The sequence below is a fragment of the Theropithecus gelada genome, chromosome 2, assembly GCF_003255815.1.
Source record: "Theropithecus gelada isolate Dixy chromosome 2, Tgel_1.0, whole genome shotgun sequence".
In the NCBI taxonomy this organism is placed as follows: domain Eukaryota; kingdom Metazoa; phylum Chordata; class Mammalia; order Primates; family Cercopithecidae; genus Theropithecus; species Theropithecus gelada.
The window spans coordinates 164,312,982-164,339,723 of record NC_037669.1 but is presented as its reverse complement, the minus strand read 5'-3'; positions in this window follow the sequence as shown (position 1 = coordinate 164,339,723).

The window sequence follows — 26,742 nt, the reverse complement described above, 5'->3', positions numbered from 1 at the left end:
AAATAAAGAGAGTGATAACTACCTAGAAAGGGGTGTTCTTAAAAATAAATGAAATAACATGTCTGAAATAATTTTGGATAGTATCTAGCATATATTATTAATTCACTCTTTTTATTATTCCTTCATTCCTTTATTTATTCACCTACAATGTACCAGGTACTAATCAAAGCGCTTTTTAGATACTACTCAAAAATAAAGTGAGGAACAAAATATGTGAAGTCTCTGGCATTAAGGAGCTTGCAAACTAGTGGAGGAGGCAGACAATAAATAAATGAATATAAATATAATTACATAATTACAAACTGAGATATGTGCCATGAAATTAAAGAATAAAGTGGCATGAGAATGACCAGCAGCAGGAGGGACCTAATTTAAATTGAGGTGGTCAGGGAAGGCATCTCTCAGGAAATACCATTAAAACTGAGGCATGAAGGAGAGGAATTAACTAATTGAAGAGTAAACAAAGAGTGTGACCAGTAAATGCTAATTATTTTCTGCATCTGCACTGTGGATGATAGCCCCTTTCATTAATCTTCAAGTGGAAATATGAAAGCCAATACCAAAAATGATGGCTGAAAGAGTTAAAAGCAGTCACCTTGAAGGTGAAGAAGAATGAAGAAGGATCAGTGATGTTCTGGAGCTGGTTCACACTGCCTCACAGAGCTGATGGTGCACATCTCTTCTGTCACATTGGTAGACTGAAATTGGCCCTGGATGGAGTATTTACAACATGGAAATCAACATACATTACAAATGAAGGGTTTTTTTTCTCCAGAGAGCTTGTTGTTAATTTTTTTTTTCAATTTTTGTGGCACATAGTAGGTGTATATATTTATAGGGTACATTAGATGTTTTGCTACAGGCATGCAATGAGAATAATTATATCATGGAGAATGGGGTATCTATCCCCTCAAGCATTGATCTTTTGTGTTACAAACAATCCAGTTATACTCTTTTAGTTATTTTTAAATGCACAATTAAGTTATTATTGACAGTAATCCTCTATGAAATACCCATTAACCATCCCCACCCCCCCCAACACCCACTACAGTATGCAGCCTCTGGTAACCATCATTCTATTCTCTATCTCCATGAGTTCAATTGTCTTGATTTTTAGCTCTCACAAATAAGTGAGAACATGCAATGTTTGTCTTTCTGTGACTGATTTATTTCACTTAACATAATGACCTTCAGTTCCATCCATTTTGTTACAAATGACAGCATCTCATTCTTTTCTATGACTGAATAGTACTCCATTTTTGGTTGTTAAATATTGGCCAGTACACCAATGGCAAAGGCCTTCCATACTATTTGATATTTTGAACTATATCCTTTAGTAAAGACAAAAATTAAATATATAAAAGGCTGGGTGCAGTGGTTCATGCCTGTAATCCTAGCACTCTGGGAGGCTGAGCCAGGCAGATCCCCTGAAGGGAGGAGTTCGAGACCAGCCTTGCTAACATGGTAAAACCCCGTCTCTACTAAAAATACAAAAAATTAGCCTGGTGTGGTGGCGCATGCCTGTAGTCCCAGCTATTTAGGAGGCTGAGGCAGGAGAATCGCTTGAACCTGAAAGGTGGAGGTTGCAGTGAGCCGAGATCATGCCACTGCACTCCAGTCTAGGTGACAGAGTGAGACTCCGTCTCAAAAAGTATAGATATAGATAGATAGATAGATAGATAGATAGATAGATAGATATTTAAATACTGAATTAGAACATAACATTTTATTATTATTATCCTTATTGAGACAGAGTCTTGCTCTCTCACCTAGGCTGGAGTGTAGTGGCATGATCTCAGCTCACTGCCACCTCTGCCTTCAGGGTTCCAGCAATTCTCTTGCCTCAGTTTCCTGAGTAGCTGGGATTACAGGTGCACACCACTATACCCGGCTAGTTTTTGTATTTTTAGTAGAGACGGGGTTTCACCGTCATACTCTCTATGTTGGCCAGGCTGGTTTCAAACTCCCGACCTCAACTGATCCACCTGCCTTGGCCTCCCAAAGTGCTAGAATTACAGGTGTGAGCCATTGTGCCTGGCCTAGAACATGAAATTATTTTAAACTATGAATAGTATATCAGTCAGGTCCAGTCTGGAAAAAAGAAAACATGCTAAGTACTTCAAACAGAAGATATTTAATACAGAGAATTGTTATACAAGCATTTGAAGATTGAGGTGGGAGGCTGAAGTAATCTGGAGATTTAAAATGCCAGGGAAAGTTATCACCTCTAGGACTGGAAAAACAAATAGGAACAGATAGCATTAGAATATGAAAGTTCTAAAGGGTTGTAAGATAGGAAGGGACAGTTCCATACAACCTGATACTCAAATCTGTGAGGAAGAAGTGCAGTCAGGTGGGCGCGGGAAGGCCAAGGAGACAGAGTTGGAAGACAATGGACATGGTATTCTGGAGATAGTGTGAGAGGTGCTAGGACAGTTGATGAAGGATGGGTGGGTGGGTGAGGGATTGTGGTGGGACTGCTACTCCAACAGCATGGCTGCTGCATGTACCTCTGAGGGGCAGCTGCAGGACTGGCTTTGGAAGTGCCACAAGAAGCCTGCAGCTATATAGCTCTCCTCTCCTACTGGAAGAAGGCAAACCTGAACTAGAAGCCAGGAAAGGGTCCATTATCCCCTCTTCCTCTCCTCCACTATTCCATCAATTGTCTCCTATTGGTAGAATCTCTCTGGAAGTGAGCTGGAAGATGCAGTTTTGGAGTCCCAGTCCTACAGGTGTAGAGCTGAGAAAAACAGACAACGAACTGGCAAAGTGGAGGTGTTTGTTTTCACAATTTATAGTTGAAATTATATGGGACTGCAAGGACTGGTTCACAAGCTAAGTTGTCAAGGTATGTTTTGCTATCAGAATAGTCAGAAGAGTCTCATGAGCCTGGTGGGAAACAGGCTGGGAAACAATTCTCCATGGGTCTCTCGTATTTCCACATGTCTTACGAGCAGGGACACTGGCAACTTTTGTTATCCACAAATTTTTCAAGAATGTTCGTATAACAAATAGCCTTGGAAGATGAATATAATACCTCCCTCTGGAACAGACGGAAGGTTTGTTTGCTGTCCAATATAATAAATATCCTGTTTCCCTCCTGGGCAAAAGTTGGACAGATTTTGCTTGCATGAGGTCTAAAGAAAAAGATTACAACATTGGGGTTTCCTAAGCTGTGGTTCCTCAGCTATGACAGAAACTCTTGCATATGCAGCCACCTGATTTCTTCAATATCACTCCCATGGCACTTTTGGGGCAAGAGGAACCTATGTGGATATGAAGCTCATACTGTTTTTGTGTCATGATTAATAAAGTCCTTTGTCTCTTACCCAGAAGTCCCCTGGTTCTATCAACATTCATGTGGCAGGCTGACCTGCTTGCTTGCAAGTAGGGTACATCTCAGATCCTTCCGTTTTTGACAGAACCTTCCATTCAATTCATCGGACACTTTGCTGTGAAATGATTGTTTACCCAGCCTTCGTGGACACGTCCGGTGTACACAAGATGAATTCTCTCTGCTCTCAAGCAATTCACAGTGTAAAAGGAAAGAGTTGCTTTCCCACCACCTCCATCACCACCACCATCACCACTTGTGCCATCAACACCACTAATACCACTATCACCACCACCATTACCAGAGAAGAAAAAACTGATTCAAGTCAGTTATCCTATGTCTTTCTGCTGTCAGTCTTCTAAAATATAGTTAATAAATCTTTACCTGCCATTGTCTTCTTTCTTACTGCTTTTGCCATTTGGGTTTATTCTTTGCTGTACTTCTAGTAGAGTTTTAGAAGGGGAAAATTGTTAGAGGTCTTCAACCTCTTCATATTTCGAGCAGAAATGCCTAAACTCACTCCTTCCCTCCCTCCCTCCCTCCCTCCCTCCCTCCCTCCCCTCCGTCCTTCCTTCCTTCCTTCCTTCCTTCCTTCCTTCCTTCCTTCCTTCCTTCCTATCAGACAGAGTCTTGCTCTGTCACCCAGGCTTGAGTGCAGTGTCGCAATCTCGGCACTCTGCAAACTCCGCCTCCCGGGTTCACGCCATTCTCCTGCCTCAGCCTCCAGAGTAGCTGGGACTACAGGCGCCTGCCACGACGCCCGACTAATTTTTTGTATTTTTAGTAGACACAGGGTTTCACCCTGTTAGCCAGGATGATTTCGATCTCCTCACCTCGTGATCCACCTGCCTCGGCCTCCCAGAGTGCTGGGATTACAGGCGTGAGCCACTGCGCCCGGCCTAAACTTTTACTTTCTATCAGATGTGCTTATGTGTTTTTGTATTTCCGTACATACTAATGAGCTGGAATCTACAGTGTCCTCCCTTGCAAAAAGAGCTGTCTGGATGTTATTTTAGGAGTAAGAATGCTACATAAACTTTCACCAATAAAACCTTTCTCAGAAAACTTTTTTCTCTTTGGAGACTTGTTAGCCATCATTAACACTGGCATCCAAATGGGCTTTAGGTCCTTTCGATAAGGAGGAGAAACCAGAGACCTCTATTTGTCATCTTGAACGACGATTTGCAATAGAGTACCTCCTGGAAGAAAGGGCTGAAGATGCGATCTGAAGATACCACTGACCTAATTCCCAATTGTAGGTAGGGCAGGCAGAATGTATTTTCACTGAGCTGAGGTGTGTATCTCTACAAGTCTTGAACTTTCCAGGAAATAAATAATGTATTGAACTCAATAATCTTACTGAAGCTTGAACTATTTCTGATCCATCCCTTGCAAGGAAGAGAAAAAGCACAGCTTCTGCATCTTCTGCCCATTAAACAAGATTAGTTTACCTTTTCACCAGCTTAAATGAAATTGCAACTCAATGGTCCTCCTAGGACTAACCAAATAAGAAAATAGTGCTCTAATCAATGTTACTGCTTACGCTTAATAGTTTTCTGATATTTGGTCTAAATTTTATTGCTGTCAGTTGAGTATCTCTTTTTAAGCAATTCTAGTTGCGTCTCAATTATGTGCATATGTTTCATGTAATATATCTCCTTGTGGTAGATGGGTAAGTGGACACTGAGAATAACATCGGTTACTGAGTTTTTCTTGTTATTACAATCAATGGTTTCTTTATGATCATTTTGTTAAACTAGGCATGTACTGTATTTTTTATTTTGAGTTCAGTGAAGTCAATGCTTTTGGCCACTTATCCCCATGTTCAGAATTTTCCTGTCATCTGATGAGAAAGTTGATAACAATGTCTTTTCATCAAGGTGCTTTTAAGGTAATTTTAATGTTTTTGTTTAACATGGCTCAAAGAGCAACCCCAAAAATCAAGATACAGATGCTGATTAAAACACATGGCTGTCTGCTTCCCTGCATGTTGGCCCGGTGCCTGGAAGGATTGTGCACCAGCAGGTGGATAGGATTGTGGCTGATACACCTGACGTGAGAATGGACTCTAATGAAACCCAGGCTGCACTCCAGTAAAAATCAGGATCTTCATGTCTTTGACTAAATCACTTCAGATCAAGCCTCTATTATAGCAGAACTAACTATGGGTTTCAAAATTAAAATCAAGAAGGACTTCAGTATCATTATGCTATTTCCACACATTGTAGGAATTTTAGACTTGGGGGATGATATTGTGAAAATTAAGAAAAGAAAAACCACTGTGGTAGATTGACTGCACAAAATGACTCCAATTCTTTACCCCTTCTTTGCCATATCACTTTGTCGTGCCCTCTCCCTCTGACTCTGGCTTGACCAGGCAAATTGCTTGAGCCAATAGGATATTATCAAATATGGTGCAAGCAGAGGCTTGAAAGCACTTGCTTGTCTCTCTGCACTCCTGCACTTCTGCCACCACCATAAGAAAATGAATGGGCTAGCCTGCTAGTGGATGAGACACATGCTTAGTCCCCCCAGTCACCTAGCCAATAGTGAGCCAACCACCTGACGTGTCAGTGAGTCCAATCTGGAGCAGAGGAACTACCCTACGAAGCCCAATCTAAATTACAAATCAACAAACTAATAAGATAAATAAATGCTAATTAATTTAGGCCACAGAGATTTGAGCTGGCACCACTGAGCATTATCACAGTAACTTACAATTCATACTACTACTGTCCAATTCAAAAAATATTCGCCGTGTGTCTAGTAGGCTCTGAGATGATGCAAGCATGAGTGAGGCATAATAGTCCTTTCCCTCAACATGCTTACAAAGTAGTAGAAAAGACTTGTAAACAAATGACATCAGTGAAAGTAGTGCTAAATATAAGCACAAATGTGATGCTGTAAAACATTACTCAGTTTCAACAATTGTAAAGAATCCTTACAATGTGAAAATGTATTACATTACAAGGGGTACGTATGCATATATAGACATATGTGTGTTGCCTGCACAATATGGTACCCAGCATCAGGGATATCCACTCAAACTACCATAGCAAAAGGTATGTTTACTGGTGTCAATGTGGGTGTTTACTGGTTTGATGCCTAAGGTTCATAATATTCACGTCTGCCTGTTCAGGATTGAGGGAAAGCTTCCTTGTCAGCTTGAACCCCAGTCAGGAAGTCACTTGCCCTTTCAATGGGAAGGAAATAAAATACCATTAACCTCATCAAGGTTTGTGCAAAGCTGTAAAGAAAGGGAAATAACACAGAGGCAGCTGACTGGCAAATAGAGAAGGATCCAATTAGAAAGAAGAGCTGAAGCATCATTGTCTCGTACCTTGCTACTCAAAGTGTGCTCTATGGACCAGCAGCAACAGCTTTACCTGGGAACTCATTAGAAATGCTATCTCAAGCCCTGCGCCAGACACAATGAACCAGGATCTTCATTATAACAAGGACCCCAGGTCATTCTTATGCACATTACAATTTGAGATTAAAGTTTGAGAAGCACTGGTCTAGCCCCACTGAGCTTCAAGTGACCTCATCCAAATATAAAGATATGGGAGCACCAAATGCAAGCCTCAGTTTTTTTGCATTTGTGTGTGTGTGTGTGTGTGTGTCTGTATGTGTGTGTGTGTGTGTTTTGAGACAGAGTCTCACTGCAACGCCCAGGCTGGAATGCAATAGTGCAATCTCAGCTCACTGCAACCTCTGCTTCCCAGGTCCAAGGAATTCTCCTGTCTCAGCCTCCCAAGTAGCCGAGATTGCAGGCACACGCTATCATGCCTGGCTAATTTTTGTATTTTTAGTAGAGATGGGGTTTCAACATATTGGCCAGGCTGGACTCGATCTCCTGGGGGAGAGAGAGATTGATTTATATATATTATATATCTTTTATATATATAACATATTATATATGCTTATAGATATATGTTATATATATTTTATAGATATGATATATTTTATATATTTATATATAATAGATATCTATAAGTTCAGGATATATAATATATATTTATATCTTATATATTATATATTTATATATAATATATTTTTATAGCTTATATATTTATATATAAAAATATATCCTGAACTTCCAACAGTGAAGGATTAATCACTCTCAAATAATCTGTTATGTCCATAAAACCTTGAGGTAGAGAACCTTTTTAGATATCATGAGGGAGATATCTGAATTATGTGAGCACCAACTGTAAATTTCAGTGAAATTAAGTGGACTAAATCATGTAAGAAACATTCTTCCTGACAGTGGTTCTCAATATCGGGTCCCCTTTGAAAATCTGTTGACTGGGCGCGGTGACTCACACCTATAATCTCAGCACTTTGGGAAGCCGAGATGGGTGGATCATGAGGTCAGGAGTTCAAGACCAGCCTGACCACTATGGTGAAACACAGTCTCTACTAAAAATACAAAAATTAGTCAGGTGCGGTGGCAGGAGCCTGTAGTCCCAGCTACTCAGGAGGCTGAGGCAGGAGAATCGCCTGAACCCGGGAGGCGGAGGTTGCAGTGAGCCAAGATCATACCACTGCACCCCAGCCTGGTGACAGAGCAAGACTCAAAAAAAAAAAAAAAAAAAAAAAAAAAAAAAAAAAAAAAAAATCTGTGAATAGCAAAGTGCGTTATTCCTATAAAAATACACATGTTTATTTACAGACAGAATTTTTCCGGAAAATAAAGACCCTCCCAAAGCCATTCATGAACCACTTCCTCACAGTGCTGATCTCCAAATTGAGTCCCTAAAATAATATGGCTTTAAGAAAGCTTATTTCTTTGTGGGTATGCTACATGTTATTCAAGTATCCATTAATTGGTGACAACTTGATATGCAGAGTTTTCATCTCACAGAATTAATAAAGCAGGAACAAATTTAGCAAATGAAGACTTGCAGTAATGAGAGGTGAGTTCCCAGTGGCCCAGTTCTAAGGTTCTGCTAGTGGTGCAATACCACCTTGCCTGTGCTTGACAGAGCTTTCTATTCTTCCTTTCGATCCTGTTTATCTCTCTTTCTGTTGCAATCTTTTTTCAGAGTTTGGTAAAACAGATATAATATAAAAGTTATCATCTTAACCTTCTTTATGTGTGAAATTTAGTAGTGTTAACTATATTCATATACATTCACTGTAGAAAATTTGGAAACTATAAAAAAAGAATACAGAAGAACAACAAAATTGTCCCTAAGCCATCAACCGAGAGCTACCCACTATTAAGATTTTGGTGCTTTTCTCCAGTTTTTCTGCTACATTGTATAAATTTACAAAAATATAAAAATGTTGTGGCCAGGTGCGGTGGCTCACATCTGTAATCCCAGCACATTGGTAGGCCAAGGCAGGTGGATCACAAAGTCAGGAGTTCGAGACCAGCCTGGCCAGCATGGTGAAACCCTGTCTCTACTAAAAATACAAAAAGTTAGCTGGGCTGGTGGTGCCCACCTGTAATTCCAGCTACTTGGGAGGCTGAGGCAGGAAAATTGCAGGAACCGGGAGGCAGAGGTTGCAGTGAGCCTAGATCACACCACTGCACTCCAGCCTGGGCAATAGAGGGAGACTCTGTCTCAAAACTACATATATAAATACATTTTTATATATATTTGCTATATATAATATATAATGTTGTGCAGTATGCATACATGTATGTATATCTGTAGATGATATTTCAGATTGGGATTATACTGCATATAATTTTGTATTCTGTTACCATTTACAACAACATATTATATTGTCAGTGTGTTCGCAAATTATTAAAATTCTTTTTAATTTCTGTATTATATTCCATCTTATGGACATGTCATAACTAACTAATCATTTCCCTATTTTTTAATGTTTACATTATTTCCAATGCTTTATCTATTATAACTCTCTGATGAAAACCTTTCTACAAAATCTTTATCTGTATTACCATGAACTTTTTTGTTCTTTTCAGGTTACCTGTTTTTTCTTTATTTAGTTGTGATCATGGAGACTATTCCAATTTTCCATAAAATCATCTCTCAAAACTGCTGCAATATCATGGCATAAAAAACTCAAAAGTGCCAGTAGGCATAAGGACTAGAGTTTTTTAAATCATAAACCACAGTGCTGGATAATATTTGAATGAGAACATTTGATATGGATGATACGGATTGTTAAATAAGAGATACCAAAATGTCACCAATTACTTCTTTTGGATAGATAACTGGAAGTAGAATTATTGGGTCTAACAGTGTGAATTTATGTAAGTAGCTCAATGTATGTATCCCCAAGTTACTGGGAATTTGCAACTAATTTATAGTTAGAGTGCTTGTCCAACACATGTTTGCCAGTATTATCTTTTATTAGTCTTTGCATATTGGTGAGACCAAAAGAATGGTATTTTTGTTTTGTTTTAATTTGCATTTTCATAAGCTTAACGTCCTTTTGTACTTCTTCTGTGAGTCATTGCGTTCCTTTTTCTTGTTTTTCCTACTGGAGCATTCATATTTCTCTTACTCGTTTGTGAGAGTTCCTTGTTGATTAAGTAAATAAACCTTTTGTTATTTTGTTGGAAATACTTTTCTGAATTTGCATTTGCCCTTATTTTTATAAAAATGCTTTATAACTTACAGAAGATTTAAATTTTAATGAAATTGAATCTATTAATATGTGATTTCTTAAGCTGTCTTTATGCTGAGAATGTCCTTCCCCAGGACAGATTTATTAATTGATTAATTCTTCTGATCTTTTAACGTTTCTATTTTTGCGTTTAATTTTTTAATCCACCTAAATTATCTTGGTGTCCTGTTTGATGAAAACCTAACTTACTCTCTCTACCTCACCCTGACTTTGCACTGACCACCACCAAATTTAGCCAATATTCCTAAAATGAACAAAAATGTTCAATGACATTTTGGGAAATAGTACTATAGTATTTTATTATTAAGAGTGATTTAGGCTGGGCATGGTGGCTCCCACTTCTAATCCTTGCACTTTGGGAGGCCAAGGCAGGCAGATCACATGAGGCCAGGAGTTTGAGACTGGCCTGGCCAACACTGTGAAACCTTGTCTCTACTAAAAAAAAAAAAAAAAAAAAAAAAAAATTAGTCTATGGTGGTGGTGCACATCTGTAATCCCAGCTACTCAGGAGGTTCAGGCATGAGAAATGCTTGAACCTTGTGGGGTGGAGGTTGCAGTGAGCCAAGATTGCACCACTGCACTCCAGCCTAGGTGACAGAGAGAAACTCTTGTCTTACAAAAAAAAAGAAAAATAGAAATATTTAGGCTATTGTTTAAGATCATTATTAAGCAAACATAATTTCATTCTTGGTTTACTAAGAGTTTCTATCAGGAATAAATGTTCACTTTATTAAATAACTTTTTCAGCCTATACTGAGATGATAATGAATTTTTTTGGTTTGTCCTGATGATATGTACATATGATTTCCTAATATTAAAACACCTTCGCATTACAAGCCTAAATACAACTAAATCATAACAGATTATTTTAATATAACTGATTAATTCACTGTATTAACATGATGATTTTTTGATCCTATTACATAAGTAAATTTGTGTTTTGCATTTTTAAAGTTTTGTATCAAAGTTATGTTGGTTTCATGAAGTTATTTGGATAAGTTTCCATATATATAAAACATTTCCATCTAATTTCTTACATCCACTTTTTCAAAACTAAGATTCATTTACTTATATTTAATCTCTGTTCAAAGTACCTCATGAATCTATCAATTCTTTCATTTGTTTTATTTATTAACCTCTGTTTTTATCTTTATCAATTGCATACTTCTGTCTTGTCCCAGTTTTTCTGGTTGAATTGTTTTCCTTTTTGTTTTCTGTGGGCTTTAGGGGTACTAAAGTATAATACATTTACATAAAAATGCACAAGCATACATGTAAAGCTCAAATGAAAATCATCAGAGTCAGTTAATTCCATCTGCCTCTTATAAAAAGGAAAACATGTTAAATGGAACATTATTTCTTGGACACTTGAAAATGCACAACTTTTATTTGTGATGCACAAAATCTAATGTTATATTTATTAAATCAGCCTTAATTGTTATATTATTCAAACTACCAGAACTCGTTTGGTTACAAGTAGCAGACCCCACTTGAACAGTCTTAGGCCAAAGGAAGATTAATTGAATAGACTGAATAGCGTTAGCGTTCCTGTTAACTTGCAATCAAAACATTGTTAAATTTGTCTGGGCCTAGTGGCTCACACCTGTAATCACAGTGCTTTGGGAAGCCAAGGTAAGAGGATCACTTGAGACTAGGAGTTGGAGACCAACCAGGGCAACATAATGAGACACTGTCTCTACAAAAAATAAAGTAAAAAATTTAGCCAGGTATGGTGGCATGCCTATTGGCCTAGTTACCTGAGAGACTGAGGCAGGAGGATCTGTTGAGCCCAGGAGTTCAATGTTATGGTGAGCTATGATGGCACCACTGCCCTCCAGCCTGGGTGACAGAGTGAGACCCTGTCTCCAAAAACAAACAAACAAAGAAAATTCCTAAATTAATTACAATGTATTCTAGGAGACTTTCTCAAGTTTGCCCTCCACATAATTGGTTTGTTATTTTGCAGCATCAATTTTGCCGTTTTATTCCCTTCTTCCCTTCTATGTAGTTTTTAATTTGGCTTTGTATTTGGGGCTTTCTTACATTCTTTTTCTCATTTCAATCAGTTTCTTTTTATAGCTGTCTTTATGTCAGCCTTGTCATTTCTGTTCTCTTCACAAAGAAGCCATGTCCTTGGGCATATTTTGGGGATTTCGAGCAGATAGATTGTAACATTCTAATGTGTTTATTAGACATGATTTTTTTCCAGAGCCATAATCTTCTTTAGAATATTAAAAGGTGGGCCGGGCACGGTGGCTCAAGCCTGTAATCCCAGCACTTTGGGAGGCCGAGACGGGCGGATCACGAGGTCAGGAGATCGAGACCATCCTGACTAACCCGGTGAAACCCCGTCTCTACTAAAAAATACAAAAAACTAGCCGGGCGAGGTGGCGGGCGCCTGTAGTCCTAGCTACTCGGGAGGCTGAGGCAGGAGTATGGCGTGAACCCGGGGAGGCGGAGCTTGCAGTAAGCCGAGATCTGGCCACTGCACTCCAGCCTGGGCGACAGAGCAAGACTCCGTCTCAAAAAAAAAAAAAAAAGAATATTAAAAGGTGGTGTTTCTGTTCCCATATGCTACAGTATTTTTTCTTAGACCCCTAAGTAGAATTTTTTCTGTCTATCTGTTTTGGAATTTGGAGAGTAGTGTTATTTGAGCCCAGTGTTTGCCAGAACACAGAGTGAATTAAGTGTCGACAATTCTCAGACCTAAACATGAAGTTCAAGTTGCTGTGCAGAGTCTCTAATACAGTGCATATTAACCAGGGATGATATCATTCCCAAATGAGGATTTCGAAATGTGGGTATGTAGCTTAGGTTGTATGGTACTGGCAGGCAAAATAATGCCCCCTATCCCCACAGAGATGACCATTCTCGAATCCTTGGCGCATATGAATGTTACTTTCAATGGCAAAAGAAACTTTACCAATGTGTTTAAGGTTATGAACCTTGAAATGGAAAGACTATCCAGCATTATCCAGTAGACCCAATCTAATCACAAATCCTTCAAAGTAGAGAACCTTCCAGCTTTACAGGCTGTGGTCAGAGAAAGATGTGATCATAGAAGAAGGGTCAGAGGAATGTTACATGAGCAGCATTCAAATTGCTGTTGCTGACTTTGGAGAGAGACGAGGATCACCACAAGCCAAGGTGGTAGGGAGGGTAGGGTCTAGAAACTGGGAATTGCCTTTTCCTAACAGCCAGCAAGAAAATGAAGACCTTGGTTTTACAACCTCAAGGAACAGAATTCTGCCAATAACCCAAATGAGCAGGAAACAGATTCTCTCGTAGAACCTCCAGAAAGGAACACAGCCTGCCCACATGCTGATTTTAGCCTGGTGAAATGGGTGTTAAATGTTTGACCACTTAATAAGAAGATAATAACTTATGTTGTGGAAGTGGTTAACTTTGTAGTAAATTATTATGGCAGCCATAGGAAATGAATACAGATTGTCTCAGTGACAGCTTATGCAGATTTTCATTTTTAAAGATGGCCCGATATTACCCTTGACATTCTTCCTATTGAAAAGTGTATCTGCCTCAACCTCAAATCAGGGTGAACTTAAACTAACTTGTAACCAATAGAATGCAATGGAAGTAATGTTGCATGATTTCCAAGGTAAGGCCAGAAAAGACCATGAAGCTTTCACCCTTTTCCCTGAACACACATACTCAGAGTCCTGGGCTGCCTTGTATAAATCTGATTACCCTAAGGCTACCATGCTGTGATCAAGTGAAGCCACACTGAGAGGCCTCACGGAGGTGCTCTGATAGGTAGTCCCAGTCTTTGAGTTCTTCCAGACCATATGCCAGACATGTGACTGAAGGTGCATTTAGATGATTCCAGCCCCTAATAGTCAACTCCCTCAGCCTTTGAGTTTTCCTAGCTGAGGATCAGATGAGGTAAAGAGACAAGTCATACTTAATGTGTCCTAATTCCTGACAAAAGAATTGTTGTTCTACTCCAGTAAATTTGGGGTGGTTTGTTATACAACATTAATAACTGGAACACAGGAGCTACTACCTGAATTAGGTGCCTCTGGGCCTATAAAGTCACCTATCCCACACGAGAAAGAAAACCACTTACCCTCTAAAACCAATAGATTCCCCATTGAGAAATGGTGTTCTAAGATATTATTACATGTCTACTGATCTGATGTTGTGTTTTTTTTCCCCCACTCTCAACACTGGTTTCTCTTAATAAGCAGTTTGAAATTCTTTTATGAAGAGTGTAGTATATGACCAAAATCTATTTACCGAGCAGGCAGTTTTCCTCATTCCCTTTTTATTTCTATCCTATTTATAGCACTTTTCATTAGGTTACTAAGAATCCCAAGATCGAACTTGTCTCTCTTCACTTACTTCTCTTTCTGCTGTGTTGCATGCTGGGAGTTGCCTCTGAGTGCAAAGGGAGATTGACGTTAATGAGATTGGATGCAAGAAAGGGAAGGTGAATGACCGAACTGTAGTTCTTACCGGCTTATTGATGTTTGTTTTATGGCCAGTAAAGTACCCGCACACTGGAGTTAAATGCACACAATGAGGGTGTGCCAAATATTTTCCTGGGTTGTTGACATCCGCTGTCTTGTATTGTTTCGAACGGAGAAACTCATATATGTAGTTTAAGAATATGTTTTCCATCCATCATCATCAATAAAACAGTTAGTTGAAATTTCACCTGGACTTTAGCAACTTGCTTTCTCTCATTTTAAGTCCACAGCACCATATGCCAATTTTTCTCGTTTTCTGTATCTTTGTGGCACTTTAATGGGACATTGAAAGGTGGCCTATCAGACATCCCTAGACAGCCCCTTTGTGAACCCAGATTGTAGATATACTTTTAAAGGCTTTTGCCCTAGGGCTATACCTTCAATATATTAACATAAGATATGAAAGTTAAATGAAAGAATAGTCTGATACATGGAATTAAACTCTACTTTTTCAGAAATGCATCTGCTCATGTCTTAAGGCATACATACATGAATTGATAATTGGATATCAGGGAGTGTTGACTAAATATATGACACTTATCATGACACTACAGAATTTGGAAAAAATGGCACTGTATTTGAATGAATAGCATTATGCCCTTTACATATTTTTGATAGAATGGTATTTCATCTTCTGATATTTTTATGTGTAAGATAGATTTAATTAATAAATTAAAGATATCCTAATAGCTAATGTCCTTCAAATAGCCATATTAAATTTTTTTTTTTTGAGACGGAGTCTTGCTCTGTTGCCCAGGCTGGAGTGCAGTGGCCAGATCTCTGCTCACTGCAAGCTCCGCCTCCCAGGTTTACACCATTCTCCTGCCCCAGCCTCCCGAGTAGCTGGGACTTCAGGTGCCCGCCACCTCGCCCGGCTAGTTTTTTGTATTTTTTAGTAGAGACGGGGTTTCACCCTGTTAGCCAGGATAGTCTCGATCCCCTGACCTCATGATCCGCCCTACTTGGCCTCCCAAAGTGCTGAGATAACAGGCTTGAGCCATCACGCCTGGCCCATATTAAATGTTACGTTGCAAATTATTCTGTATTAATCCATTTTAACTGAACAGGTAAACAATTATTAAGCTGAAAACAGATGATCATAAGAGGGTTTGATGAGTTAAAAGGTAAACAGAAAAGGCCAGGCGTGGTGACTAATGCCTGTAATCCCAGCACTTTAGGAGGCAGAGGAAGGCAGATCATTTGAGGTGGGGAGTTCGAGACCAGCCTGGCCAACGTGGTGAAACCCATATCTACTAAAAACACACAAAAATTAGTCAGGCATGGTAGTGCACACCTGTGATCCCAGTTACTCAAGAGGCTGAGGCAGGAGAATGGCTGAACCCAGGAGGTGGAGGTTGCAGTGAGCCAAGATTGTGCCACTGTACTCCAGCCTGAGCAACAGAGTGAAACAACAGCTCAAAAAAAAAAAAAACAAAAAAAAAAAAAAACAGAAAAAATATCAGTTTGTCAGGCTCATGAGGCAAACTCATTTGTGAGGAAACAGATCCCAACAAACAACTGTCAGTTAAAGAAAACTATTGAAAATTGAAACACAAACACAGGAATAAAATATTAGCATTGTCCATATTATATATCTAAGAAAAGATGTAAATGTGTTTCTTTTTATTTGGATTACAACATTGTAGCCTTTTAAAATGAAACAAAATTACTTTTCCAGTTACTAATTAACATTCAGTTGTATTATGCTATATATTGCTTGAGGCTTTGTCCACAGATAACATTTCCAAAGTGATTTTTTTTCTAATTGAACTCATAACCCTTTCACCATCCTCATTCCTGCATATGCATGATTTCCCATTACAGTTTATCATTAGGACTTCTGTTTTTGTAGTATATGGGCACAAAAGGCTATGTTATATTTGCCATGGGAACCATACGATTTAAGGCCCTGTGCTTATAAAATCTTTACCTTACTTATATTACTCTAAAGTAGATTTTGTATTTTATAGAGAATTGCATAGCAAGGTAGCATGAAGCTGTACCAATGCATGACCTGTGTTGTCAGTTACATGATATTGTAGCTTGTTCTTTCAAAGTGGCAGTCAGGGATCTCATTGTGGTGTCACAGGCAACTTGACAAGCTTGATCAACCAGCACAGCTGGCTACATGTGCTTGCTTGACTTTGTTCATTTTCCCACATTCTTCAATCGGTCCCTACAGTGGAGTTTTATTCACCATGTCCTCTGTCAGGGGACTTTGCATTGCTTCCCTCTAAAGTAAGCAGATATATTACCACATCATATTGATATTGGGTTTGCCCATGTGACTTGCTTAAGACAATAGAATGTGGGCAGAAGAGATAATGTGTCAATTTTCAGTCAAAGCCTTAAGAGACCTAGAATGTTTCCACTTGCCTCTTTATACTTCACTCATTTGCCATGAGCAGAACATGAACATGCCCTGTGTAGCTTCTAGTCCCAGAAGGAAGAATACATGTGGAACAGACCTGAACCCAACCCAAAGCCTGGAGTCCAGCCTAGCCTACTTTGGCCCAGTCAAGCTCAAGTGAGATCACGTGAAACACAGCCGAGCTGTAATCCTTAAGCAAGAAAGATAAATGTTTGTTTTGCAAGTCATTGGGGTTTTTTGTCTTGCAGCATTGTTGCAACAGTAGCTAATCAATATCTTTCCCATTGTTGATTCTCATGCATTTGTCTACCTGTGTACATGTTTAGTGCTTTTGGCTGTCTATTCAAATGGATGGAATCAAGTGGGACATGCCAAGGACCAATTGAGACATTTTTGCTCTAAATTCTCCAGGTTTGCAGAGAGATGTTACATATCTTCAATGGTTTGATTTCAGTCATGTTTTTAAAGGATTTCAAGGTGGGCATTCAGCCTAACAAAACTGGCTGGTGATTCAGGATTTTAACTATTTCTGTTGATGAGTTGTGACTTAACCATTCAGATTGTTAAGTACTTTGATGAATAGACTCTCTTCCTCTTATATCATGTCGTGAAGCCCTAACACATGTGAGCAAGCATTTGAATATTCTCATGAATTAGCATGAGACCCTAACCAAGTTTCTTAATTTGAGTGGACCACATATTCATATGTTATTTATGTGTACTCATGTCTACAGTAGACAGACTCTAGGATAGCCTTTAATTATTTCTGCCTCCTGGTACACATCCTCATATAATACCCTCTCTTGAGTGTGGAAGGGACCTGTGTCTGCCTTCTAACAAATAGTATATTGTATGGTAAGTGGGATGTCACTTCTGTGATTGTAGTATGTAAGATGTAACGTCTGTCTTGTTAGGAAACTTGCTTTCTCTTGCTGGTTTTGATGAAGCAAGCTGCTATGTAGCGAGGCCCACATGGCAAGAAACTGAGGGCAGCCTCCATCTGACAGCCAGCAAGAAACTGAGGTCCTCAATCCTACAACTGGCAAGGAACTGAATTCTGCCATCAATCATGTGAGTCTGGAAGCAGATATTTTCCCCAGTGAAGACATGAGAGAGACTGCAGCCTCAGCCAGCAACTTGATTGCAAACGCATGGGGAGATCCTGAAGAAAATAACCTGGTTACGCCATGTGCAGACTCTTGACCTACAGAAACTGTGAGTTTATAAATGCATGTTGTTTTAAGCAGCTATAATATATAAATAATGTGTTCAACTATAGCAACCTGAACAAGCAACTATATTTCCATAATATGATACATATTTACTTTTTTTGTTTTTTGTTTTTTTTTTTTGAGACTTGTCTCACTCTGTTGCCCAGGCTGGAGTTCAGTGGCGTGATCTTGGCTCACTGCAACCTCCGCCTCTCAGGTTCAAGTGATTCTTGTGCCTCAGCTTCCTGAGTAGCTGGAATTACAGGCACCCGCCACCACGCATGGCTAATTTTTGTATTTTTAGTAGACACGGGTTTCACCATGTTAGCTAGGCTGGCCTTGAACTCTTGACCTCAGGTCATCTGCCTGCCTCGGCCTCCCAAAGTGCTGAGATTACAGGCGTGAGCCACTGTGCCGGGCTATTTACTTTTATTCATTTCAAACATTTACTCAACACTACCAAATGCAACACACTTCTTAAAACACTGAGGATTCAGAGACAAATATGAAATACTGCTTGCCCTTAAGGGGCTCATAGTCTATGGAATGTCAGACATTTAAGCATTTAAGCAGCTGCTTATAACATATTGGGGCAAACGCTCTAATGGGGATGTGGAATTAAATGGTATAAGCCATAGCTTTTTTTTTTTTTTTTTTTTTTTTTTGAGATGGTGTCTTATTCTGTCGCCAGGCTGGAGTGCAGTGGCGCGATCTCAGCTCACTATAACCTCCGCCTCCTGGGTTCAAGCGATTCTCCTGTCTCAGACTCCCCAGTAGCTGAGATTACAGGTATGCACCACCATGCCCAGCTAATTTTTGTATTTTTAGTAGAGATGGGGTTTCACCATGTTGGCCAGGATGGTCTCAATTTCTTGACCTTGTGGTCCGCCTGTCTCGGCCTCCCAAAGTGCTGGGATTATAGACATGAGTCACCGTGCCCAGCCCATGTTGCTTATAAGGTTTTTTTTGGCACAACATTTTAAGCCTGTACCTGGAAAAAATGTAGGAGTCTCATCTGGCATAAGAAACACTATAAAATCATGTTGAAAAATGTTTATTAGGGAAACACCTGTGCATACCAGACCAAGAATAAGTAACCCAATGGAAATAAATGCTATCACAGCGAACAAATGATGCGCGGAAATGAATTTACATACTTAATTGTGATCACAACTCCATTTTCCTTTCACAAAACTGTTGAAAATCAACACTGATAATCTCCCATTAAAGAGGAAGGATAATGTTTTGAAATAAGATGCTTTCAGAACAAAAGTTAAGACATTAGTTTTACTCTGTGCTATTTAGGCATACTAGTGGGCATATCATAGGAGACATTTGGGCAGTATAGCAAAAATACCTTTGTCTTTTTGATATCCAAAGTAAAGTCCAGAATTTGCTATTTTGTATGTTCAAACATTGAATTTTGATAATTATCGTTATATGTAGAATAAGCTGCTCTTCTTGCATACTGCTTTTGCTGATGAAGACTCAGAGATAATAATACTTATTAATTGTTATTAGTAAGAATTATTAACAAATAATTTATCAATAATAATGTATTATAATTATTTATATAGCACTATATATGCATAATTATTTTATATAGAGATATATAAATTGAATGGTTTCTTTGTGCTAAATAGCTAACAGGAGATTCTCTCATTTAATGCTCTTAATGCTCACAACAACGTAACAAGTTAGGGACTATTATTATCCCTATCTTACAGATGGAACTGGAGCCACAGAGGTTAAGTAACTTAATTAACTACTTTAGGTTACATCATTAACAAGTAAGGGAGCTAGGATTTGAACTTGGACAATTCTACTCCTGAGTCTATGCACTTAACTTCTTAGTTTATACTCCCTCCTAATGTTTCTGACTGCACCGTGATCTTTAAAGACAACTTTGAGCACAGTTGCACTGGTGTTAATCAAAAGCATAATGGTGCCAACATGAGCCCTGTAGTATCAAGGTATTTGACATTTCTCAGGTATCCATAAATATTGACATCATATCCTTTAAAGGCAAATGAATTAATTTATTTATGATTGTTAAATTTATCTAGATAGGCTTTCATGAGATTCTCTGCCTATCAACTTAGTTAACAGAATACAATCATATATATATGGGATTGTATTAACAGAATACAATCATATATACAATGTTAACAGAATACAATCATATATACATGGGATTGTATTCTGTTAACTAAGTTAACATATATATATATGGGATTGTATTCTGTTAACTAAGTTATAATACTTAATACCTTATATATTGCATTAGGTAGAGTATGCAGCTTTAAAGCAAGACAGAAAAAATTCAGTGGCTTAAATAAGGTAGAAGTTTATTTCTCTCTAATTTAAATGTGTGGTGAGGCAGTCTGGGTTGGATAATCAGTACTTTACCAAGCAATACAGGGACGCAGTTTCCTCCAATCTGGTTACTCTGCTAGGCTCTGCACATTGGAACCTGTGTCACAACTATATCTGTGTTCCCGGTAGCAGGAATAGAGAAAGAGAGGCAGTATAGGGCATGAAACTTGTGTATGGAAGCGTAAGAAAGAAGAGAAAAATAGATTTGGAAAGGAGGAGGAGTGAGCCGTCTATCACACATAGGTATACAGACACTACATACAGATCAATTTCTGGTTTTAGCATTTTGAGGGCAGACTCTCTGAAGAATAATTTCACTTTCATTTTCCATGACTAGGATGAGATTTAAAATGACTTTACAGCCACTCCCTAATATCACCGATCAATTGGTTGCGTACCTCATATCTTTACTTACAAGGTGAGTTTATTAGGTGAAAGAGTTTTGAAATTATGGATGAGAAGAATGATATATACATGTGCTGGGTAACTAACACAAGGAATGGAGTGAACAAATATTGTTTTGTCTGCTAAGTATCTCTCCCTGCTCTGCCAAATAGCCATGACCCTCTTTAGGAAACAGACTCCTACTCCTTGTGGTTATTGGTGGGAGGGCAAGCAGAGGAGGTGCCCCTTGCATGTCTCTGCTATGCATATAGTCACCTCCTGAGGAAAGATGCCCTAAGCAGTTCTCTCTGCATAACACCACTCTGTATGTACCACAGGATGACCTCAGCCCTGGGGCCCTATTAACATGATCGCTTCCTGTGTCTCGTCAGCTGAGGGGTAGTTGAGTTCCCTCCTGCTGTTGCTCATCTCTGGAAAATCTCCCCCATTGCCTGTTTGCTGCTCTGCACATTGGAAACTGAGTTACCATTACATCTGTCATCTGTGTTCCAGGTAGCAGGAATAGCTCTTCCATCACCTGTTAACGCATTCCCCGTATTAGAATTCAACTGTTGTAAATAGTTGAAGTGGTTTCTCTTCTCCTGGTTGACTTATGAAATGGTCTACTCTGTCAGGTGGTTGTTACAGGTCCAGCCAGCCACACACAAAGACTCACTAGCTCCCTTGTAATCCCAATTCTTCATTATTTCAGAAGAGAAGCTGATTGGCCTCAGTTTGTTTTAGGTTATTGACAGAGAATTGGGAGTGGAAAGAAAGGAGAATTGATTGAGGAATAGTGGTTCATAGTTTTTTTTTTTTTTTTTTTTAAGACAGAGTTTTGCTCTCGTTGCCCAGGCTGGAGTGCAATGACGCTATCTCGGCTCCCTGCAACCTTTGCCTCCTGGGTTCAAGTGATTCTTCTGCCTCAGCCTCCCGAGTAGCTGGGATTACAGGCATGCGCGACCACACCCAGCTAATTTTGTATTTTTAGGAGAGACGGGGTTTCTCCATGTTGGTCAGGCTAGTCTCGAACTCCTACCTCAGGTGATCCACCCACCTCGGCCTCCCAAAGTGCTGGGATGATAGTTCTTGTTATGAGCTGGACAAATAACTCCCAAAGTATCTGCTCCAGAAACACAGAATGGTATGGCTGGGCGCAGTGGCTCACACCTGTAATCCAAGCACTTTGGGAGGCTGAGGTGGGTGGATCACGAGGTCAAGAGATCGAGACTATCCTGGCCAACATGGTGAAACCCTGTCTCTACTAAAAATACAAAAAATTAGCCGGGCATGGTGGCAGGCACCTGTAATCCCAACTACATGGGAGGCTAAGGCAGGAGAATTGCTTGAATCCGGGCGGCGGAGTTTGCAGTGAGCCGAGATAGTGCCATTGCACTCCAGCCTGGGCAAAAAGAGCACAACTCCATCTCAAAAAAAAGAAACACAGAATGGTGTGTGGGGTATCAAAGTGGCCCTATTACCCCACAAAACTTTTATTGTTAGCCTCACAATATTTATCACAATATTAATCATTTTTGCAGTCAAAATAACTCAAATAATCTTTCTTATTTTTTTTAATTAATTTTTTTTGAGACAAGGTTTCACTGCAGCGTCGACCTGCTGGGCTCAAGTGATCCTCCCACCTTAGTCTCCCGAGTAGCTGGGACTTCAGGTGTGTGCCACCATGCCCAGCTAGTTTTTTGTGTGTGTGTTGTAGAGACAGGGTTTTGCCATGTTGCCCAGACTGGTCTTGGACTCCTGAGCTCATGCAACCCGCCCACCTCAGCTTCCCAAAGTGCTGGGATTACAGGCGTGAGCCACTGTGCCTGACCTTTCTTATTTTCTTAACAGTGAAATGCTTCAGCTTGTTGTTATCTCTATCTAGGGTTAGCTTCATTTTAATAGATGCCTCTAGGGGATGAAACGTTCTTCAAAACCCAAAACCCAAAAGAATTAAAAGAATTTAGATGTCTTGATATTACTAATAACTGTGACCTGTAGCTATAGTCTGAGGATGAAAAAGGAAGTCCTAGAATGGGGTTGTGTTTCAGCTCATTTTGTAAGTCCCATCGTGGTATTTGCTTCTCAGACGACCTGAACTGAAACCCCATTCTGGGACTTCCTGTTCATTTACATCAAAGCTTTTGGTGTACAAAAGCTTTATTGAGAGAACATCAATAAAGGGAAAAAAGCAGGAGCTGAACTGTGTGTGTGGGCAGAGGTGAAGACTTCAGACCACAATGCAGGTCTGTAACCTGGGAAAGCTAAGGGAAAAGGACAGAAGAGTTGTTAAGAAGAGCTTTAGACTGTGGCACAGTTCAAAGAAAGTTTTGGCCATGCCACTGGGGAAGCCTTGAGCCAAAGCAGCCTGTTAGAGGGATCCTCCTTCGGCCTTCACTAATACCCCTGCTGCAATCAATCATTGAGTGGGACTAGCCCAGGAGAAGTGTGGCCTCAGCGTGAACTTGGTAGTGGATCCAGGGGGGCAGCTGCTGAGGCTGAAAGTCAACTACGCTTCTTGCAGCAGGAGATCTGAGTCGGGCATTTCCATGGATGATGCAGAGGGTAGCATGCCAGCTCCACACATGCTTACCACAACTCTTTCACTTCCCACTGGACAATCCCATACTGTAGACTGTACATCTTATTATCATGTCAGTCTATGCCACCATAGCAATTTCAGGATCTAATGATGGCCAATTTAACTGGGTGAGTTGAATGGAGTGGAGGAGAAAAGAGCCAGGAGAAGGTATGTAGATGGTGGCCTGACCAGAGTAGTCCCAGGCTGAGTGTCCGCATGGGCAGAGGCCTAGGACAGAACCGATCCTTCCCAAGAGACTTTGAAAACATTTGCATTCTTTTCTGCTTCATTTTCTGCCATGTCCCAAGATGGAGAATGCACATAGATGTTGAAGCAGAGAATCAGCAAGCACACACTTGCTGCAAAACCAAGTGTCACAATTTTTATTATTTATTTTTTTATTTTGAGATAGAGTCTCACTCTGTTGCCCAGGCTGGAGTACAGCGGTGTGATCTCAGCTCACTGCAAGCTCCGCCTCCCGGGTTCACACCATTCCTCTGCCTCAGCCTCCCGGGTAGCTGGGACTACAGGCGCCCACCACCGTGCCCAGCTAATTTTTTTGTGTGTGTATTTTTAGTAGAGATGGGGTTTCACCATGTTATCCAGGATGGTTTCGATCTCCTGACCTCGTGATCTGACTGCCTCGGCCTCCCAAAGTGCTGGAATTACAGGTGTGAGCCACTGCGCCCAGCCACAATTATTTTTTTAATGCTGAGGTTAGTTCACATTTAATTTTTCTACCTTAAACTCTAATGCTATTATAACTAACAAAACTCAAAATGAATTTTTACACAAAGTTTGTATTTTAAGGAGTTATTAATCATCAGCTTTATTACTTTTGTTTCTTTTTCCTAAATTAGATTGCAGGCCACTCTCTGCCTTGTCAGGGTGCTCTGTATTGACTGGGGACTAACAGGTCCCTCAGATTGTCTCTTGAGGGGTAAGAACGTGAGAAGCCTGAGAGAAGCTGGATCCTTACAGCTACTGTTGTAGCCTAAAGGATGGGGTCATTGCTGTGGCTCTTCATGATGCCACCTGAGCTTCCTAGTCTGGGAACCATCAGGATGCAGGTCATAGGAGATGACTGGGCTGTTTTCTGACATCTCCTTACTTCTTGCCTGATAATAAACCTCTAAGGTAGTCTGGATGCCTGAGTGACTTTTCTTTGCAATGTGGAAGAACTTGATTAATCCTCATAGTTCAGGACAGAGATGATGAGGATCTGAGGTGAGAATTGTTTTGGGGACTGGAGAAGAAAGCTGATTACTTGGTGACTGAATATTGCAGGGTAAGGAGTAAAGGGACACTCCCAGGTTTTCTGCTTCGGGAATTAGGGGAATAAATGCACAACCAGCAGGGGGTATGGGGGAAAGGACACAGGAAAAAGGTCAGGTTTGAAGCGTGTTTGAAAAACTCAAGTAGATTGAGTTTGAAGTACCTGTGAGACGACTTGGGACACATCTCTAGCAGGCAGCTGAATATATAGGTCTATTCTGGTTATTTAATGATATCTAACAAACCACAGCAAAACTTAGTGGCTTAATACAACAACTGTTTTATTTATTTTCCCACAATTCTGCTATTTGGGCACTGGGGAGAAAAGCTCATCTCTGTTCCATGTGGTGTCAGCTGCGGCAGCTTGAGTAGGGCTGGAAAATCCACTTCCAAGACTGTCTCAGTCACATGCATGGCAGGCTGGTGCTGACTGGCCAGTAGGAGCACAGCTGCGGCTGTTGGCCAGGGGCCTTAGTTTTCTTCCATTTGGTCTCTCCAGGTGGCTTGGTTAGACTCTTCACAGTGTGGTAGTTTCAGAGTAGCTGGATTTCTTACACGGTGCTTCTCACAAATGGCAAAAATAAGTTAAAAACCAAACAGGTGAGGAAATAGACTTCATTCAGGCAATTACATTAGGGACAGTACTCAGATTTGAAGATCAGAGTGTCTCAGCAGGGTGGTTTTGCCCTATACTTTAATTATTATTTTAGAGCATGGTTTTGCTGTTGTCTAGGCTGTTCTCAAACTCCTGGGCTCAAGCAATTTTCCCACCTCAATCTCCTGAGTAGCTGGGAGGACAGGGAGTACAGTATACCACTATGCCTGGCGGCCTTATACTTTCACAGGGAGGCGTAGACAGGTTACAGGTAAGATTATTACAGTTGGGATGATTTTTGAAATCAGAGAATTCTCAGCTAGGAAATGTTTATCTCTACCTAATTTCAAGGGGGAAAAAGTTCTAATCCTAATCATTCATGAGACAAACAGGAAGTTGAAAGGTGACTGACCTTCCCCACAGGTTCAGGAAAAAAGGAAAGGTATGTGTTTGGTCTTGTCACAGGTCATCTACTAGTTTTATCAGAGAAAGTGGACAAGGAGTCTCAAAATTTAAGTAATATGGAGAAGGATTGGTCTCTGTGGTAAACTGTTTCTCAGAACACAAACAAGTGGCGGAATTTCTTAACTATTTCTGTTTCTTATGAGTCTCTGGTAAAGTTCAAAAGTTGTCACTGCAAAGCCTTTTTTTTTTTTTGAGACAGAGTCTCACTCTGTGGCCGAGGCTGGAGTGCAGTGGCGCGATCTCAGCTCACTGCAAGCTCCACCTCCTGGGTTCACGCCATTCTCCTGCCTCAGCCTCCTGAGTAGCTGGGACTACAGATGTGTGCCACCACGCCCGGCTACTTTTTTGTAAATTTAGTAGATACGGGGTTTCACCGTGTTAGCCAGGATGGTTTCACCGTGTTAGCCAGGATGGTCTCGATCTCCTGACCTTGTGATCTGCCTGCCTCGGCCTCCCAAAGTGCTAGGATTACAGGGGTGAGTCACCGCGCCTGGCCCTGCAAAGCCTTTTAAGGCCTAGGCCTAGAAGTGACAGAGAGTAATTTTTGCCGTATTTGATTGTTTAAGGCAGGTGACAGGTCCAGCCCAGACTCAAAGGGAGAGGACTATACATGGGCATGAATATTGGGAGGCATAGTTAATTGTGGGCCATAAGAAAATAACCTACCACAGGGTCTGAATGTTGGGCTGAATATTTAGAATGGGATGCCATTAGCATAACCTACGTGGTAGCTGAAACTATGAGGTGGGATCACTCCGTGGGTGTATACAGTGGTAAATGCAGAAAAGAGTCCATCAACTTTGCAAACATATGAGAAAGGAATCTTGAGGGTTGTAATTTTCCTAGTTTCTCAGAAGCCCCTGTTCATCCTATTTCTTCATATACATTCATCCCAGGATTTTCTGTCCTTTTGTTGCTAGTCCCATTTCTTGACTGTCATCTCAGTATTCACCAGTCTAACAGTGATGATGTCTGGTCTAGCCAGAACTCCCAATTAGGAAGGTTTTACATTTTATTTGATAAATAAATCAATCTGGCCTGATTAAATCTGGCC